The following is a 15,000-nucleotide window of genomic DNA, read 5'->3' as shown; positions in this document are numbered from 1 at the left end:
GTTAGTGTTAGTGAATTGTAGTAGCGTGTGTATAAAAAGTATTAAAGGGGTAACAACGGGTCACTATCCTCTTTACCCAACTTATGCATACTAATTGTTATAACATCTCAGATTAGTCGATTAAACAATGAAAAGGCCAACAAATACAATACAAGGCTTGATTTTTTTATTATTTAAACATGGGCTGCAGCCATACAAAGTATATTATTTACATAAATAGTAAAAAAAAAACTAGGCGAAGAATTCCTATTTTTGAAATGAAAAAAATGCAAATATACATGCATAAAAATATACTTATTCATACATCCCAACAAGCATTTCTTTAAACGTTTTAAAAATAAGTTAAAGTGAATTAGCTTTTACATACGTATATCTGCGCACTCAGCACACATTGGTAATGCTATTCTGCGGAGTTCTTAAAACGATAAAAATTTTATAATACTAATGGAAAACAAAAGCTTACTTTTTCATTTGGAGAATGAAATAGCCCAATGTACAATATTGATAGAAGCAAGAAGGCTTGTTGAAATATACATACATTTAAGCCCCTTTTTACAAAAATTTAACGACAGCCTTGAGATTTTGTCTCCTTCTCTCATTGTATATCTGTACTGTTATGTTTGACAGGCTGCACAGTTCAGTAGTAGTGATATAGAAGTATTAAATAAATGCCAAAAATGCAACATTACTTGCCCTCGCTGTCATTGACGGTGCAGAAAACAGCCCTGTCAATTATCTGATGAACCACACGAAGCTGAAGCGAATGCTACTGTTTAGGTCACCAGCCTAAATATTTTTTTTTAAGAACTTTCGGGTCACCCTAATGCGCCCCGTACTTTGATTACTACCGGTAACTGTCCTTGCACCGCCGAGAACTATTTAAGTAGGGGAAAACTCGACGAAAGTTAGTAATCGGCAGGTGCCATGGACTTTTTCTTTTCTTTTCACGTCACTTTCTTTCTGAACGTCTGCAAGTGAGCTCCAACAACCAAACCGAAGGTAAGAATTCCTTTTTTTCAAGTGTAAAATTCGATAAAGTTAAGCTAGTGTGATTCAGCAAATACTTTCAAATTTAAATTTTCCACTTACTTTTGAATTATTGAATAAAGAAAGTTTGTTATTAATTAGATTAGTGAAAGTGTTGGTTTTCCTTAAGACACTAACTAGTTCCTTTTTATCTTTCTTTTTGGTGTTACGTGCGAACGAATCCCCATCGTCCCGAACTACACGTAATCATTGGTCCTATCGCGCCAGGAAAAACCGAAGTTAACACAAAATTCAGCCAGCGCATTAAATTTCAGGGTGCAAGTTTATCATTAAGATTATTTAAAATTCACGGTGCGAAATTGCAATAAAAATTATTTAGAATTAGTGAGAAATACCAGCGATCAGCCATTAATTAGCGACGAGTGGTAATAGCGAGCATTCTATACGCACAGTCATCACATCATACAGTCCGCACATCACATAATCATCACATCATATAGTCTGCACATCTACCCACATATCATAAAACACATCATCACTTAAGCGATACAAGGTACGTTGGTTTTATTGGTTCATGCACCACCATTTTTTTGCAATACGTGAACGTATAGAAGTGAACTTATGATAGATTTATAATTCGAAGTAGGTGGAAATTTCGTGTTTTTAAACACACCAATCGCCTTTTGACTATCGGTTGACTCCCCCACCAGTGGTAAGAGTCCTCCGGCACAGCTCAAGGCAGTGATTTAAATTTTTTTCTTTTCTTCACTTCCACTGCACTGTGCAACATAAGACTTAGGGATAGTTTCGTTTCATTCGAAATTTCGATAAGAAGTACACAACACCTTTATTTCCACCTGGTTGATGGTTTTTGTAAACTTGTCACAGATTCACTTCAGTTTATATACACTTGTTCACAATATCCAAGCCACTGCGACTTATATACAGCATTGGATGGCTAGTGGCTGGTAGCAGACAATATTTACTTACAGTCCATATAAAGTTATTTTCAAAGTTGTGTATCAAACAAAAAAAATTAATTAAAATTTTTTAATAAAATTTTTTCGGAATACTAATTTGGTTTGGCACAATTAGCCCACTTCATTTTTGACAAACACCAATTTTGACACATTAAATTTGCATCTAAATTTCTATCTGTGTCACGTGTAGAGATTTCAACAACAATACACAAATAATTAGGCACATTAAATCTTGAAACAGATTTCTATCTGTGTCAATTCTTATAGTTTCGCTTTCGTTGCAAGCACAATACTCCAGAGTCATTACTTCCGCTCTTGTTCCTTAAAAGAGACAAGATATTTAAAATAATAAAAAAAAATGGAGACCTACATAAGAATGACAGACTCCATAGTGGAGTTTGAGCAGGAGTTCAACGCGAAGCCGATCTCTGAACAAAACAAACACACCCTTGCAATCCAGCAAGAGGAGCTGAAATCACTATGGAAGAAGACAAAGTCACTTTATGAAGGTCTCCTCAACTCTACAGATATAACGAAAGAGGACCTGCATTTCATTAAGCAGAAAAATAAAAGCTGTTTCGCATGCTATATGAAATGCATGGCTACAATCGCTGCTGAAGTGGAAAAATTAGCACCACCTGCAAATGCCCCTGCCACAAAAGTGGAAACCAATCCCAATCATGGACATAAAATTCGGCTGCCCCCTTGCGATACCGTTGTGTTCAAAGGTGATTACATTTCTTGGCCGGCTTTTAGAGATATGTTCACGGCCTTATATATTCTCAACAAGGATCTGCAAGATGTTGAAAAAATTTACTATCTAATGCAGAAGACTCAAGGGGAAGCAAAAGAAATAGTAGAAAGGTGCTCCTTGACGAATGAAGGGTTTGAAACAGACTGGAAAAACTTAAAAGACAGGTATGAGAATAAGCGTGTCCTAGTGAACACGCAATTGAAGCTTTTGTTTAATCTTACGGCAGTCGAATACGAATGCGGAACAGCAATAAAAAAATTACAACGCGAAATAAATAATTGCATATCGGCGCTTCAATGTCACAAAATCGACATTACAAACTGGGATGTAATTATAACATACTTATGTTCTACAAAGCTCCCGGAATCCACCTTGGCGCTATGGGAGCAAACCGTAGAGAAGAAAACGGACATCCCAAAATGGGAAGATATGGACAAATTCCTGTCCATCCGTTTTCAGACTCTAGAAACTGTGTCTGACATAAAGGGTAGCAAACCATCCAAGCCGCCCAAAACTCGCACGAATAGTTCAAAGGAAATGGCTACAAAACTTGGAGTTTACCAAACCAGCGTTCCAAAAACGGCATGTAAGATGTGCAACAGTAAGGAGCACAAATTACGAAACTGCCAAAAATTCCGTAAGCTGTCCACGGCAGACAAAATAGCTTATGTGAAAAGCAACAACTGTTGTCCGAACTGCTTGTCGGCTGGGCACACAGTGACAAGATGCACGAGTCCATTCAACTGCAACTCATGTCACTCAAGGCACAACACCTTGCTCCACCTTCTGACAGCTAATCCAAAAACAACATCAACAACGCCCCAAAGGGCAACCAACGTAACAATGATAACGTACCCTCCACTTCACAACAGGCAAGGGCAAGGATGGACTCTGAAAAGAGGAAAGAAAATATTAATAGCGTCTCTTCCTGTCATGCACATACAACAAAGGGGGTATTACAAGGCACAGCACGAGTGAAACTAAACTATAATGGAGTAGATTTCTCCGCGAGAGCACTTATAGACTCTGGGTCTGAATGTTCGTTTATAACAGAAAGACTCAAAAACAGAATACATCTGCCATCGAAACGATTTCACGTCCAAGTTTGAGGCATTAATAATACACCATCTGCGCAGGTGAAAGAATCCTGCTTCATAAGACTGGGTTCCCTTATAGACCCCTTAGTATGCATTGATACAGTGGTTCTGGTCCTACCTCAGTTGACAGGGGATCTTCCAACATGTCAAGTTGACGCAATGAAAAGAGTTCCCTGATCTTGTTCTGGCGGATAAAAGGTTCTTCGTTAACGAACCAGTCGACCTAATCCTAGGAGGCGACATTTATCCTCAAGTAATTCTAGACGGCATACGGCAGAACGTCTTAAATACGCTTCTCGCCCAAGAAACCGTCTTCGGTTGGATATTAACCGGTCGCACAGAAGCAACTCAGCCAATTAAAAACCGAGTATCTTTTTTTTAGTGAAATCAGCATCGAGAAACAATTGACTGCCTTTTGTGAGCTAGAAGATATCCCAAAGAAAAGGTCCCTCACTGAGGATAATGTCTATTGCGAGGCACTTTACAAAGCGACAACAAAAAGGAATACCGATGGGAAATATATCGTAGCCCTACCATTCAAGCAGGGGATTCCAAACAGCATCACATTAGGGCCCTCGCTGAAAAGCGCTTGCTCTCAGTTTTACCGAAACGAGACGCGCCTATCGAAAACGCCAGCCCTACAAACTGAATACAACAGAGTATTAGCGGAATACGAAACACTAGGGCATATGACAAAAGTTCCCACAATTATCCCTCCCCATTCAACAAATTGCTATTTTTTGCCTCATCATGCAGTAATAAAAGAGGAGAGCACTACTACAAAAGGAGGAGTAGTTTTTAACGCATCGTGTCCCACTGCCAATGGCACTAGTTTGAATGACGTGTTATACACCGGCCCCGTACTGCAGGCCGACCTAACAATTCTACTCCTCCGTTGGCGATTCTTCAAATATGTCTTTAACAGCGACATAGAGAAGATGTATCGCCAAATATGGGTAATGCCCAACCAAACCCAGTTTCAAAGAATAGTATTTCGCAACAATCAAGGGGATCCTATCAACGTCTATGAATTAAAGACTGTAACGTTTGGAGTTAACTGTGCTCCTTATCTGGCAATAAGGACACTGCACCAACTAGCAGATGATGTAGAGACTTCATCACCCATAGCAGCCAGCATTCTGCGTACAAGCATGGACGTCGATGACGTGCTAGCAGGAGGCCACAGCATCGAGTCAACAATTAAAGCTCGGGAGGAAGTCACCCACGCACTACGGTCAGCAGGTTTTTCTTTGCGAAAGTGGACTTCGAACTGCAGCCGAATACTGAAAGGAATCCCAAAATCCCAATTGCTAAACGAAGATTTTCTGGAATTCGAGGATGCGAGTACAGTAAAAACATTAGGCATCAGATGGAACGCGCATTCGGATTATTTCTATTTTACCGCAAAACCTATCGAAAATCGTGAGGTCCTGACGAAAAGGGCAATACTTTCAGCGATCGCCAAACTCTTCGATCCTTTGGGATGGCTCGCGCCAGTCATCATCGTAGGTAAGATCATAATGCAAAACATCTGGCTGGAAGGAACTGACTGGGACGAGACAGAGTCCACGCGTACCCTAGATAAATGGCAAACCTTTATGGAGGGCTACCCGGATATTAACAATATTCAGATACCAAGATGGGTAAATTTTACACCAAATGCGGACGTTGAATTACATGGGTTCTGCGACGCATCCGAAAAAGCCTATGCAGCTACAATATTTCTTAGGGCAAGGGTTAATGAGGGGATCCACGTCAGCCTACTAAAAGCGAAACCAAGAGTAGCTCCCGTAAAAACAATTTCGCTACCTAGATTAGAACTGTGTGGAGCAGTCTTGTTAGCCGAAACTTTAGAATCAGTGCGCGAAAACCTGAACTTGGGAAAATTCCATACACATCTATGGACTGACCCAACAATCGTTTTAGCGTGGATTAAAAACCCTCCCTGCTCTTGGTCAACATTTGTTGCTCATCGAGTAACCAAAATCGTAGAAAAGGTAGGGAACAGTGCCTGGCACCACGTAGAGTCTGCATCAAACCCAGCAGATTTGGCCAGCAGAGGGATGTCAGCAAAAGACCTAGTCGCAAGCTCCTTGTGGTGGCAGGGACCTTCTTGGTTACAAGAAGAAAATTCAAGGTGGCCAAATCAAGAAAAGGAGTATCAGACGAATATTGAGCAAAAGCGCGTAAAAGCCTTTACTACATCAAAAATAAATGGAAATGAGGATATCCTAGAAAGGTTTTCAGAACTTTCAAGAGCCTTGCGGGTTATATCATATATTATAAGATTTTCGCAAAGAACCAATACTAAAACAAAATCTTCCCTTAAAGCGGAATCGTACTTCATTCCACCCAATGAAATTCAGGCCACGACAAGTCGTTTAATAACTCTCTACCAACGGAAGCACTATTCGGAGGAACTTTCGAGTTTAAAATCCGGGAAACTCATCGGTTCAAAGAGTGAAATCCTGCCTCTTACCCCCCTTGTCGATGAAAAGGGCATATTGAGGGTGGGCGGTCGTCTTTCAGGGGCCAAGGATCTTCCCTACAGTGAACGGCATCCGATCATTCTGCCATATGACTGCCGGCTCACACGACTTCTTGTCCAGTTCATCCACAAAGATACCCTGCATGGTGAGAACCAACTTATGTTTCGTCGCCTACGCACAGAATATTGGATCCCTAGGGTAAAAAATATGATCCGATCGGTCATACATAATTGCAAAACCTGCACCATATTCCGCGAACGGACCCAAACCCAACTGATGGGAGATCTACCTCAAGAGTGAACCACCTTTTTCCGGGCTTTCATCAATACGGGGGTAGATTTTGCCGGACCGTTTGACATCAAATCTTATAGCGGAAGAGGATGCCGGATATCAAAGGGTTACGTCTGCCTCTTTGTCTGCTTTGCCACCAAGGCGATTCATTTAGAAGTCGCGAGTGACCTCAGTACCGCCGCCTTTTTAGCAGCCTTCGATCTGTTTGTCGCCAGGCGAGGATGTCCGAAGAACATATACTCCGACAACGGAACAAACTTCGTCGGTGCCTCTCGAGCACTTCGATCCGAACTCAACTTCAATGGCACTTCATACCTGCAGCCGCCCCTCATATGGTCGGACTGTGGGAAGCTGGAGTCAAAAGTTTTAAAAACCACTTCAAAAAGATAGCGTTGGACTATAAATTTACGATGGAGGAGTTCAGTACCCTTCTTTGCAGAGTTGAGTCTTGTCTCAACTCGAGACCTCTGAGCCCCTCCTCCAACGACCCGTCCAGCTTGGAGCCACTCACTCCGGGACACTTCCTCAGTGGCGGTCATCTACTAGCCCCACCAGAGGTTGACGTCAGTGAAAATCGTGCCTCACTTGTCAACCGCTGGGAGAAGCTGAAGGCATTACATCAAACGTTTTGCAAACGGTGGAAGTCCGAATATCTCACCGAATTGCAAAAACGCACCAAGTGGAAACACCCACAAGCCAATCTGAAACAAGGGGACCTGGTAGTCATAAAAGAGGAAAATTTACCTCCGAACGAATGGAGATTAGGACGAATAACCAAACTCCATTATGGAGCCGACAATCGAGTTCGAGTCGTCGAGCTTGATACGGCGAGATGGCACACGACGAGACCAATCACAAAGTTGGTCTTGCTTCCTCCTTGCGAGGAGAGGGTCGGAGATCTTTAATATCCCACTTCTCATTCTCCCCAATTCCACTTCTTTTCTAGACAGGGTGTGACACCGAATTAGGGATCTGAAGCTTGTCTACAATTCTTATAATCTTATTACAAATTATCCAAGACCAGCAAACCCTTCATGCAACACTCCTTAGGAACAAATTTCAAAACAACGATGCGGTTAGCCAATTGCTCTTTAAAATGAGTCTAGGTTTAAAAGCTTTCTTATCACCCATGAAATTATTATACAACAGGAAATTTCCTGTCTGAAAACCTATATTTTATCTAAACAGTAGTACACCTTTGCAAATGACATTGGGTTAAGATTGCCTAATGTTTAGTTATAAAGGTGAATATGAGCTCAAGTGGGAACGCGTGGGTTAGGCCATATCTATATATATAACTTAACTAATTCACCTCGGCGCAAGACTTGCTTTCATGCGCCCATGGCCTTGCTTTGGGCATGAGTGAAATGTACGCTCCAATGTTTAGCGGAGCCATTCACACACCTCCTATTTGGCGGAGTCACATTCATACAACTTCCTATGTTTCCGCATGAGTGAAATGTACGCTCCTATGTTTAGCGGAGCCATTCACACACCTCCTATTTGGCGGCGGAGTCACATTCATACAAACAAAAAAATGGGGGCCAAACCAACACGTTCACAAAATTTTACTCATGATAATGGCCTATCTTCAACATGCTCCTCTAAGACTTTCATGGCTGACAAAAAAAGTTTTTCCCTAAAATTTTAAAGCTGATAGCTTAGTGCACCAAGTTTTTTCTCACGTGCGTGGAGCACAAAAAGTTTCCAATCATTTTTTATTTTAACTTTATTTCAAAAAAAAAAACAAAAATTACCCTATGAAGCACCGATTAGGGTATTGGAGCAAAACGATAATTTAGGGGAAGTTATGTTTTCCGAAATTAGGCTCCAAAGCATACTAAATGGCTTTAGAAATGGAAAAAAACCCGGTTTCTAGCGCTGCTGTCCTGAAAGAACGCATCATAGAAATTTAGAACAGTATAACACCTGTTAACGCATTTAGTAGCCTCAACGCCACGACGGTTTCAAGATGTTATTAAAAAACAATATTATTCAAAAACAATATTATTCATACTAAAACAGGTTATTTGTGTACTGTATGTACGTTGGTTTTTGTTTCTTTCCCATAACTTTGCTATTTTATGTTAAAGTGAGGTTTTTTGTAGTTTATTATGAAAATCAATAAAACAAAATGAGTCAGTTATACAACTGTATCATCCCATTTTTCAGAAAAATTATTAGCCTTTCAATCCAGCGGAAAAAGGGGGTGTATGTAGACTTTCCTCCGTCACTGTCTATTTATTTTTCCACGCCACCCTGAATATGTTGGATAAGTTTTAAATAAATACGGTTTTTGCAACTCCATTACTCAGTCACCGATAGTATATCCTAGTAACTTATCATATTTTTGCTTAGTTGACTCGTGATCAGTATCTATTAGTAGTATAGCATGAGAATAACCCACAGCGACCTGAGGTATTTTCATATTATCCATTTTGGGGACGACCTTTGGAACTCGCCAATACCCAATTCCCCATAGGTGGGAGAAGCGCCCCATGTCATTAAGGTATCATCAGCTGATATGATAATAGAAGTGATTCCGCATCCGATATCAGTAATGTTCCACCCAGATAAGTCCTGAACAGGTTTTGGGTACCTATTTGCTTCCCCGTCTTCTTATTTTGCCCAAATAGAAAGAGTACGCCAAGCTCGTTGAGGACAAGACTAAAAGTTGCGCCACAATATACATTACGTTCACCACGTCCTTTAATGTCGAAAAATTTTACTAAACGAGGTACCATCTCGTCCGTAGGCTCTGCATGACCAAGGCGTCCAAAGCCGCCGTCCACGGTAGTTTATTGGGGTTGGGATACTTACCACCGGCTGGGTGTTACCTATACCACGTTGGCCAGACTTATTCTCTCCGCAGGCATAAACAGTACCTGTCTCAGTCAAAAACAGGGAATGGTGCCGACCACATGCAACTTGGACAACGTTGACGCGTTCCAAGCCAAGGAAAAAAGTAGCCATCGAAATTTAAATCAACTGAAAACACGATTGTCAAAAGCTGCAGATAAAAAGCGCTCAAATTCTAAAGTTGTCAAAGGCACAAGGTATATACACAGAACGTCTCAAAAGCCAACGCAGTCATAATAAAAAAGCTTCAATTAATAAAAATTCCAACACACTAATTAAAAGCAAGAGTGAAATTTGCATAGAGCAAGGGAGTGCGCGAAACAAAATTTCGTTTTCAGCACCAGCACGGCTGCCACTCGGCGTGGCATAATAGTAGGTGTTTCGCATATGTTCACATCAGGTAATCTCAAGTGACCGAAAGGATTGCGGCCAAAAGAAATCGCCTTACGATCCATGTTTAGTAGAAGGATGTGAGCAGAAGTCGGACTACTTGCACAACAACGATACTTATCATCAGTAAATCGATGAAAGTTATAATAAAGATTGGGTCCAACTTTTGCCACATTTTTGCGATCCCTTTTGCCAGTCAAATCCCATGTCACCATTCCGGAAATTAGAAATTAGGAATTAAAACCTCCCCCTGGTCTGCGGTAGACTGCAGTCTTCACTGGAAGCATCGCTTAACACAGCTTTGAAATCCTCTTGTTTTTTTGGGTGACGTTTGTTAGGGCCAGCACCGTTTCCACCAATTTTACGTTTTGCAGACATAGTGCTTATTCTTTAATAAGATGATGTATGGATAGACATTGTACTTCTACATGAAAAAAAATTTATTCTTTATTCGCTTGTTACACGGAATTTTAAAAATGGGTACAGCAAAAGCGGTGCCGTAGATCTCAAAATGAAATTCTTTTTATTCTCACCTTTTTAGTCGGAAATAAAAGGGAAAAGTAATGACTAAACAAAAAGATAAAACCGATCAGTATGCACTCACCACCGCGTGTTATACATTCATGATTTTTCTCATTCAGGAAGTGGAAAAGTGTAGTAAATGTCAAAATTTCTACACTTCACTTCTGACCGTCAAGTAGTCAAGCATCACAAATCACACATTGAAAATGGTGCATGCATGAGTTCAAAATTGCTTCGTGCTGCGCAGCTACGTCACACTTGACTTCTTCAGCGAATGAAAAAAAAAAAACAAGAGCTGAAGGAGAATGACGTAAAAATTGCCCATACAAAACAGCCGAACTAATGTTTACATTCGCAATGCGCCACCACATATAATTCCAGCATGGTCAGGCATTGCAACACGGACGTTAGGTTAGGCCTCACGCACTTCGAAAACCACACGTTGCGCTGCCACACTACATGTCGCGTATAAAATATCTCTATCAATCATTTGGTCGAGATTCGAATACTTAATTCTACGTATTTCAGCATTTGCCATCATCCGGTGGCAAAATCCTGAACCAGATAAATAATTTTGCATGTAAATGCAACAACAACGACTTGAGCCAGATAAATCCAGATAGAAGTCTGGTTCAATTTGTGAGCCAGATACTTTGTTTGTTATTTCCCTTTAGTTTGGCAACGCTGCCTTTAATAAACCTACCTTTTCAAAAATAGATGTCGCTGCTTAACCTTTCGCCGAATGAGCTAAATAAAAACAGCGGCGGCATCTGCCTATTACATTTCCCGTGTGCGAAAATTTCACGACATCTGCTTCTCAAGTCTCTCAATGATCCAGAGCATTCCCGTGAGAATTGAGCGTGAGCCGGAGCTGTAAAACTCACTGGAAGACAGCAATTATCGACGATACACGTCGAAAAATAATGTTGAAGGGTGAAAACGCAGCTGCGCAAGCTTTTTTTTAAGACACGTTTAACAGTCAAGTTTCGAATTCGTAGTGTGTTGGCATGCCACTTGTGGTAAAACTAAAACACACCACAAATTATGTAGCGCCAGCTCAGCGACCTCGACCGACCAAAGCTGAAGTATGTAAGGTAAAATACCAAAGAACCATCTACATGGAATGATGGGTGCTAAAATCAGTTTAGCCGTTCTTCCCTTTGCCCCTTCTTTATATAATAAGAGCAAATATTAAAAAACATAAGCCCACTAGCCATCCATGTAGACGAAATCAATGTAATAACGCTCGATTATGTTTTTAGAATGACTCGCTTCACGGCAACTCGCATCAAGACAAAGGAGCGTTCCAGAAATTTCTCCGTACCATGCCGCCTTTGCGCCGCAAATCACGGCGTACGATTCTGCGCACAATACCGCAGGATGTCCGCTGAAGAGAGGTGGCAGACGGTTCGCAAACATAACTACTGCATCAACTGTTTGTCCCCTTTCCACAGTCACGAGGTATGCACAAGTAAGGACAAGTGCTATCGATGCAAGGAGCATCATCATACTACCCTTCACCTGGACAAAACCAAGGAATGGAGGTAGACAACAAGCGACCTTCTCGATGACGGTGAAAGCTCAGACGGGGCCTTATCCCTGGCCCTCACGGAAAGAACCAAGTCTTGGGCGCAACAAATGGATGAGCAGGATGAAGAAGAAGAAGAAGAAGCAAGATTAGCGGCATTGGCTACCCTACCTAAACAACAGAGCGGCTCTGAAACACGTCCTTTCCGACCGCTATTACGCCACGAACGACAACGACAATTAGAAACCGAAGCAATACGAGCAACTGGGAGCAAGCAGCAATCACGCGTCGGTGGCTCTGAAACACGTCCTTTCCGACCACCCCCCGTTCTACTCATGTGAGACGTGGTGACGCCGAAACGCGTCCTTTCCACTCATCGCGCCGCACATCGGGTAGAACGATCCCGTATGAATCCCGAGAAGAAGACCGCGGGCGAGGACTTGGCCGACGAAAAGAAGTACCCAAACATTTTAGGACCGGCCGAATTATAACAACCCCAGCTACACCATCTATAATAAGATCATTTATCGCGATCGCACCCACGGCAGTCGTTCGCATCGAGTCCGGAGGACGCCTGCATCTGGTACGCGCACTCATCGATCCCTGCTCCCCAAACACAGTGATCGATGCCAATTTGGCGAACGAACTCCAGCTGGAGCGCATGCATTCCACGTCACCACCGAGATGTACAATCATATTGCGCGGGAAGTATGGGGTAGCAGGGAGGGTAATCACCCAAGCTACAACAATAACACGCCATAACCGTCTCAAACCGATCGTTAGCGTGGACTCCACAATCGCAACGCTTTTTCAGTTTATGTGGTTAGCAGACCCCGATTTTTACCACGCATCACCAGTGCGACTTACACTCGGCGCTGACGTTTATGCTCGTCTTATGATCAGCGGCACGCCACCGTCCACGATTAGCGGGCTACTAGCTCAGGCCACCATCTTTGGCCTGGTCATCTCGGGGGCCTACCAACAATAAGCCAATCACAGAAACATTTTACATGTACACTTTCTTCCAAATCCACACTTTAATCTCATAAGGTGCATTGAACTAAATAGAACCACGTATTTATGTATTAACCATTTTTCTCTCATCCACAGCATTTATCGAGAAATGGGAGCCATCCCCACAAGGCGATGGAGAACAACCTACGCATACTTTATTCCATCTTTCTTTCACCTAATATATCGCTAGATTCATAATCTCAGATATCGATTCGGACTGGTTGTTTGTTCTCAGCTTGCTCGCCGCAAGGGGGCCGGCATGTTTAGGTCACCAGCCTAAATATTTTTTTTTAAGAACTTTCGGGTCACCCTAATGCGCCCCGTACTTTGATTACTACCGGTAGCTGGCCTTGCACCGCCGAGAACTAATTAAGTAGGGGAAAACTCGACGAAAGTTAGTAATCGGCGGGTGCCATGGACTTTTTCTTTTCACGTCACTTTCTTTCTGAACGTCTGCAAGTGAGCTCCAGCAACCAAACCGAAAGTAAGAATTCCTTTTTTTCAAGTGTAAAATTCGATAAAGTTAAGCTAGTGTGATTCAGCAAATACTTTCAAATTTAAATTTCCCACTTACTTTTGAAGTATTGAATAAAGAAAGTTTGTTATTAATTAGATTAGTGAAAGTGTTGGTTTTTCCTTAAGACACTAACTAGTTCGTTTTTATCTTACTTTTTGGTGTTACGTGCGAACGAATCCCCATCGTCCCGAACTACACGTAATCAGCTACATATGTACGTATGTGTCGCATCATGCCTCACTCAAAAGCAATTTGCGATCACAGCTGACACACGAACTGCATTTTTTTTGTAAAAATGGTTACAATTTTTGTTCTTTTCAAGTCATGCAGGGTGGCACTGAATATTTTAAGTGGCTATAATTTCACATTCGTGTGTCACGAAGGGCAATTCCATCTTCCAACTTCCGAACATTCCCTGAGCGTATAAATAATTTAGAGTTGTTAGAAAATCGGGTTTACAGTCTCATAATTTAGAAAAACGCCTTTTTTGTTTCATATGGTGCCGAAGTTTCGACCTTTTATTGTGGTCTTCTTCAGGGCCTAGTGACAAAATTGTGAAATTAAAATATTACTTATAAAGCCTTGCATTCAACTAATGGTTAATTCTATTACAGGTACATATATAATTTTTTCAAACTTACTAAAAAATACTGCGTTCTTCCTCGTTAGTTTTGATTATACATTTGGTGTGATTATACAAATGGTGTGGAAAACACGGCCAAAAAATAGTTTTTAAGCAAATAAGAAAAATACGGAAAATTCTAAAAAAATTAAAATTTTTTAAAGTAAAGCAAAATGATCAAGTAAATAAAAACATGTATATAAATAAGCACAACTACTTGTATAGATATACATAAGTTTGACGTTTTCTTTATGCTTTTTTGTAGACGGTTGATTGATTGCTGATGTCACTTGAGGACGCACGCATAGATGTCGCTGATGGAGTTCGCCTCTATGCTTCTTTTGCTTACACAACTTTTATCCGCTTTTATGTGTAGTTCTTCTAAGAGCATTCTCTTCCTCCAGTTGTTCTCTCTTGCTTATACCTTGGCATTGTTGAAGTCAAATTTGTGTCCAAGAGTAATAGTATGGTGAGACGTAGTGCCTATGTAACACCTCTATTTGTGAAAATCGATGCAATCTATTTTATAAACAACGTTTTTTTCTTTTTTTTTGTGGTACTTTATCTTTCATTTTGTTGTATAATTGTCCAACCTTGTTTTTGTTTTTGTATGCAAATCGTATTTTGTTTGTAATATCGTTAAATTTTCGGGTTATCTTCTTGGTTATATAGGGAAAATATGATATCGCGTATGCTTTCACGTCTGTTTGCGGTTGGGTTGTACTGGTTTTAGTTGATGTTAGCGAGTTGTTGTTGTTTCGGGTTCGGTAACGGGATATTACGATATTGATTTTGTTGGATAGTCATTTGCTTTTAGGATCTCTTTGATTATTATTTTGTTTTTCTGGTAGTACTGGAGATCGCTAAGACAGAAAATTCGGTTTATTAATCCCTTTGCGGTGCTGATATTTTGTAATAGTGGGTGTATTGACGTATGATTTAAGATGCGG

General features: G+C 41.0%; 1 protein-coding gene and 1 pseudogene across 6 annotated transcripts in view; both read right to left on the bottom strand.

Annotated features, from left to right (window-relative positions):
* stac (C2 and C2B_Munc13-like domain-containing protein staccato) overlaps nt 1-15,000 on the bottom strand; it is a 2,073,982-nt gene that overhangs the window by 365,048 nt on the left and 1,693,934 nt on the right. The window lies entirely within an intron of this gene.
* On the bottom strand, nt 8,910-10,225 carry LOC137236887 (protein RCC2 homolog; annotated as a pseudogene).

This window comes from Eurosta solidaginis, chromosome 1 (genome assembly GCF_040869045.1).
Source record: "Eurosta solidaginis isolate ZX-2024a chromosome 1, ASM4086904v1, whole genome shotgun sequence".
Classification (NCBI taxonomy): Eukaryota; Metazoa; Arthropoda; class Insecta; order Diptera; family Tephritidae; genus Eurosta; species Eurosta solidaginis.
This window is presented reverse-complemented; position numbering and strand designations above follow the sequence as displayed.